Source organism: Ursus americanus, chromosome 2 (assembly GCF_024610735.1).
Source record: "Ursus americanus isolate L20-20 chromosome 2, mUrsAme1.1.p, whole genome shotgun sequence".
NCBI lineage: Eukaryota > Metazoa > Chordata > Mammalia > Carnivora > Ursidae > Ursus > Ursus americanus.
Genome location: NC_142128.1, coordinates 69,687,351 through 69,693,656, shown reverse-complemented (window position 1 = coordinate 69,693,656; position 6,306 = coordinate 69,687,351).

The window sequence follows — 6,306 nt, the reverse complement described above, 5'->3', positions numbered from 1 at the left end:
GTCTATATAAACATTACAGAAATCATTGTCCTATGAAGAGGGGATCAAAGAATACGCAGGAAAAAAAAAGAAAAAGTCTCGAAGTGTGTAAACCAATTTAAAACATAGTATGTTACTTCCCTGGGTTTTGGCACGTTTGTAATTTGTTCTGATTTTTCTCCAATTATATAATCTCATGCCCCACAAAAAACAAATCTGCCCTGATAATTACAAGGCTGGTAGGAACATTCTGTGCACACCTCCTGGGGATGAGTTCATTTGAACTCAGGAGCGGCACTACTAGGTGAGAGAGTATGGGGTGTTCAGCTTTCAGAGATAACGCTGGGGGCACCAGAGTGGCTCAGTCGGTTAAGCATCTGACTCTCAATTTCATCTCAGGTTGTGATCTCAGGGTTGTGGGATTGAGTCCCACGTCAGGCTCGGTGCTCAGCACAGAGTCTGCTGGCGATTCTCTCTCTCCCTCTGCCCCTCCTTGCCATGCTCACGGTGCTCTCTCTCTCAAATAAATAAATAAATCTTTTAAAAACCTTTTTTAAAAAATGAAAGCTAATGCTGTAATGTTTTCAAAGTGATGGTACCAGCCTGTGCTGCCAGCAGCATTCATCAGCCCTTTCCTGTTACTCCACATTCTTTCCAAACCTTGTTCTTGTCAGATTTCTTAATTTTTGCTAGTCTACTAAAAATAAATCTCAGTGCCCTCAGGTTGAGCAAATTTCATATGCTGATTGTCCATTCCTGTTTCTCTTCTTCTTCCAAGGGGTTTTCTTAGAAATACATTATTGATACCAATCTTTTGTCAGTTGTACGTGTTGCAAATATTTTCTCCCTGTTTATAGCATGTGTTTTTTCAAGTATTAAAAAATTTTTTTTACTCTCTTTTGGAAAAAAAATCAAACTGGCAGAAAAGCTTCAGGACTAATACAGTGAATTCCTGTAAACATACCCTTCATATCAGTTCACAGTTTCCTGTATTTGTGTATAAAACAGACAATATATGCATCATTTTTGCTCATCTCTTTGAGAATAAGTTGCAGCATGTATCCCTGAAAACAAAAATATCCTTTTAGGTACCATTTTCAAATTTAGGTAGGTTAACATTGATATAATACTTATATCTAATAGGTAGTTCATATTGAAATTTGGCCAGTTGTTCCAGTAACGTTCTTTAGAGCAATTTTTCCCCCAATCCAGGATCCAGTCCCAGAGCTTTTCACTTTCTTTATGGAGCCTTTCATGAATAAAAGTTCATAAGTTTAATGTCGTTGAATGTGTCAATCATTTCTTCTGTCGTTTGCAACTTTGGCATCTAAAAAAATCCTCGCCCTGCCAGGGGGTGTGGGGGCGGGTGGGAGGGGAGGGATGAATATGTGAAGCACAGATGAGTTTTCAGGCAGTGAAAGCATTCTGTACGATACTATAATGATGGATACATGTCATTATACATTTGTCCAAACCCATAGAATGTACAACACCAGGAGGGAACCCTAAATAACTACTGACTTTGGGTGAAAATGATGTACCAATGGAGATCCATCAGTAGTAGCAAGCATACCACTCCGGTGGGGGATGTGGATGATAGGAAAGGCTATGGATGAACGGACAAGCCGGTTTATGGAAAACCTCTGTAGTGTCCTCTCAATTTTGCTGTGAACTTCAAACTGCTCTTAAAAAAAAAAAAAGCTTAGAAAAAATCTTTGTCTACCCTAAAGTCAGAAACCTATTTCCTAGAATTGGGGGGGAAACTAAAAGTTTTGGCTTCCACATTTAAGTCATTAGTCCATACAGAATTCGTTTTTGTTTGGTACGAAATAGGAATCCATTTCTTTATTTTCCAAATGGCCAGCCAATGTCCCAAATACCATGTATTGACTAGAATCCTTTCTCCAGTGATCTGCATTTCTGATCATATATCAAGGTTCCATCACATACAAGTCTGTTTCCACACTCACTATTCTCTTCCAAGCTGTCTATCCCTGGGCTAATACCAGTCTGTCTTACTTAATTACTTTGCTATCCGTTTGAGCAAGTTTTTTTTCCGGAGTGTGTTGGCTATTTTTGGTCCTCTGTTCTTCCATATACATTTTAGAATCAACTTCTCAGTTTCCACAAAGTCCTGATGTGATTATGATTGGAAATGCATTTTGCATAGATCAACTTGAGGGGAGAATTGACATTTTTACAATATATCTCCCTAGATCTCTCTAGTTAGTTAGGTTTTCCTTAATGATTTCCATAGAAATTTCTAATTTTCACCAAAGGTGCTTGCCTGTCTTTTGTCAGATACATTCCTGAATTTATTACTTTCTATTATTATTGTGAATGGTCTCCTTTTAGAAACATGTTTTTGAGGGCACCTAGGTGGTTCAGTTGGCTAAGTGTCTGACTTTTTTTTTTTTTAAGATTTCATTTATTCATTTGACAGAGAGAGAGACAGCCAGCTAAAGAGGGAACACAAGCAGGGAGAGTTGGAGAGGAAGAAGCAGGCTCCCAGCAGAGCAGGGAGTCCGATGCGGGACTTGATCCCAGGACCCGGGGATCACACCCTGAGCCCAAGGCAGACGCTTAATGACTGAGCCACCCAGGTGCCCCAAAGCGTCTGACTCTTGATCTCAGCTCAGGTCTTGAGCTCAGGTATTGAGCTCAGGGTTGTGAGTTCAAGCCCTGCATTGGGCTCCACGTTGGGTGTGGAACCTCTTTAAATCAATCAACCAATGACTAGATATCTAGATAGATAGATAAACAAATAGGGACCCCTGGGTTGTTTAGTTGGCTAAGCGTATGACTCTTGATTTCTGCTCAGGTCATGATCTCAGTCAGGGTCATGAGATCTGAGCCCCATGCTAGGCTCTGTGCTCAGCATGGAGTATGCTTGAGGATTTTCTCTCTCCCTCCCTCTTTGCCCCTCCCCCTACTCCCACGCACTCTCTCTCTATAAAACAAATAAATAAAATCTTTAAAAAAATAACATGTTCTTGAATTGTTTGTTGGTTTATAAAATGAAATTTATATATTTTTAATGAATTTATATAATTACATTTTTACAAATTTTATAAGTCACCTTGCTAAATGCCCTTCACATTCTAATAATTTTTAGTTTTGCTTCCTAAAAATAAGTAATCTTAAGTAATGATAGTTTTGTTTTTCTTTTCTTTCTTTCTCTTACCTTACTGTGCTGGCTAGAACTCCATTACAGTTGAATAAATGTGATGTTAATGGACATTGGTGTCTAGTTCCTGAAGTCACAAGCCTTTAAAAATAAATAAACAAATGCCTTTAATTCACATGATTCCTCATTAAGAATGATGTGGGTTGAAGGTGTCTCAAGTACACTTTAAGAGTTTTTCTTCTTCCCTGATCTATCAGTATGAAAAATCATAGGTTTTTCAAATTTTCACATCTTTGCATTCCTGAGATAAACCTCATTCGGCTATGACACATTATCTTTTATATACCTGACATTTTGTGTTAACATTTTGTTTAGGATTTTAAAATTTATGCTTATCGGTGAAATTGACCTATAATTTTCCGTTGTCCTACTTTCCATGGATACACAGTCATCAAACACTCATCTGGGGAATATTTACTCCCCCCTCCATTCTCTGGAATCTTTTATATAAGACTGAAATATTCAGGGGCTTCTGGCTGGCTCACTCAGTAGAACACCCGACTCTTGGTCTCTGGGTCATGAGTTGGAACCCCATGTTTGGTAATAAAACAAAAAAGGTTTTTTTTAAAGACTGAAATAATCTGCTGCAAGTTTGACAGAACTCCCTGTAAATTATCTGGGCCTGGAGTTTATTTTGTGTATATGGAAAGATTGTTACCTTTAGATTTATTGTCTTTAGCAGTCATAGGACCAGACAGCATTTCTCAGGGAGTTCTTTAATCCGTTTTGTTAAGTTATATTTTTTAATGCCCTTTTCAACTGTTTTTATATTTACTTTCACAAAGTTTCTCATTTTATTTTATCTTTTAAAAATATGAGTTTAGTATGTAATTATGCCTCTCTTTCATTCCTTTGACCTTACATTTTTAAAAATTTTTTTAAAAGCTTTTATTTATTTACTTGAGAGAGAGAAAGAGAGAAAGCACAGAGGGAGAGGGAGAAGCAGACCTCCACTGAACAGGGAGGTGGAAGTGGGGCTCGATCCCAGGACCCTGGGATCATGACCTGAGCCAAAGGCAGATGCTTAACCAACTAAGCCACCCAGGCTCCCCTCTCTCATTTTTTTCCTTAATCAATTTCACCAGAAAGATCATCTTACTGTATAGTGTTTTTTTAAGAATCAACTTTTGACCTTGTTGGTCATCCTCTCTATTGTTTGTTTTTGTTTTACTGATTTCTGTTCTTTTCTCTCTTTCCCTCCCACCTCCCTCTCTTTTCTATCCTCCTCAGATTATTCTGTTGTTCTTTTAATAATCTCTCTCAATTAATGAGTTTAGTTTATTTTTAACCTTTCTATTTTTGTAATATAGAAATTAAGGCTATAAGTTTTCCTCGAATTACTACTTTTTCTGCATCCCACAGTTTTGATCTATAGTATTTTTATCCAGTTCTGGTATTTTAAATTTTCTTTTTTCTTTTTTTTTTTTTTTAAAGATTTTATTTATTTATTTGAGAGAGTAAGAGCCAGAGCAGGGTGAAGGGCAGTGGGAGAAGCAGGCTCCCCACTGAGCAGGGAATCTGACGTGGGGCTTGATCCCGGGACTCCAGGATCATGACTTGAACCGAAGGCAGACACTTAACTGACTGAGCCACCCAGGTGCTCCAATATTTTAAATTTTCAATTATTATTTCTTCTTTAAATTATGAGTTAGAGTATTTTCAATTCAAAATATAATTATATGTATATTTTTTAAATATATGTTTATTGGATTGTGGCCAGAGAATAAATATGACATCAGTTCTTCAAAGTAACTTGAGACTTGCTATGTGCTATGTGTCCATGGTCAATGTTTACAAATGTTCTAAGACAGAGAAGAATGTTTATTTCTAATAAATAGATAGGTGCAGTGATATATATCAAATAAATCAAGCTTAGGTGTTGTTCCGATTTTCTACATCTTTACTAAAGTTCATGTTCACATTTGTCAATCAGTAGGCCTCTCATCCATTCATAGATAAAAGAGATCAGTTGGTCTTCCATTACACTGGTGGATCTGTCTATTTTCCCCTGTAGCTTCTGCAATTTTAGCTGTGTGTATTTTGGGGCTGTTTTGTTTTAGAGTCAATATTTGTAAAGCAACTTCAGCACTAACATGTCATAGAATCTTAAATTTGAATGCATTCACCAGAGTACAACCACCACCCCTGACACTCTCCACGCCCAGACAGGAGGAATGGCTTTATAGCACCCTGCTACACAACCACCTGACTTATTGAATACACTTATTTGTTTTTTAAAAAGATTTATTTATTTATTTATTTGAGAAAGAGAAAGGGAGAGAGCATGTAGCAGGGAGGGGCAGAGGGAGAGAGAGATTGTCTTAGGCAGACCCCGCACTCACTGCAGAGTCCAATGCAGCACTCCATCTCATAACCCCAAGATCACAACCTGAGCCGAAACCTAGAGTCGGTCACCTAACCGACTGTGCCACCCAGGTGCCCCTCATTGAATACTTTAAAAGGCAGTCAGCTTCCTACTAATAGGCAGCCCAGTTCTTCATTGGAAATGTGTGCTTGATTATAGTTACCATTTAATTAGACTCTAAGACCAGGCATTATGTAAAGCATTTTACAAACATTATCATGTTTAATTCTCAGGACAATCTTAAAAAGTAGGTACTTTATCCCCATTGTACTAATGAGGAAATAGAGGAATTAAGCAACTTGCTCAAGGTCACACAAGTAGTGGAACAGCAGGAATTTAAGCCTAGGTTTGTCAACTAAATCCACTAGACTACACTCCCAAGTTTGTTTTTTTAAAGTAATCTCTACACCCAACATGGGGCTCAAATTCAAGACCCTGAGATCAAGAGTCGAATGCTTTACTAACTGAGCCGGTCAGGTACCCCTACACTCCTAAGTTTGTTTGTTTGTTTTGTTTTAAAGATTTTTTCACCTATATTTTAGGAGGGTGGTACAGAGAGCAAGGGATAATCTCAAGCAGACTCCCCATTGAGCGTGGAGCCCTCCACAGGGCTGAGATCATGACCTGAGCTGAAATCAAGAGTCAAACACTTAACCGACTGAGGCCCCCAGGTGCCCTTATACTCCCAAGTTTTTAATGTTAGGTCTAAAATCATGTCACTCTAACCACCATTTCTAATGTTTCCAGCACTTCCCAATTCCTTGGAAATCTCAGA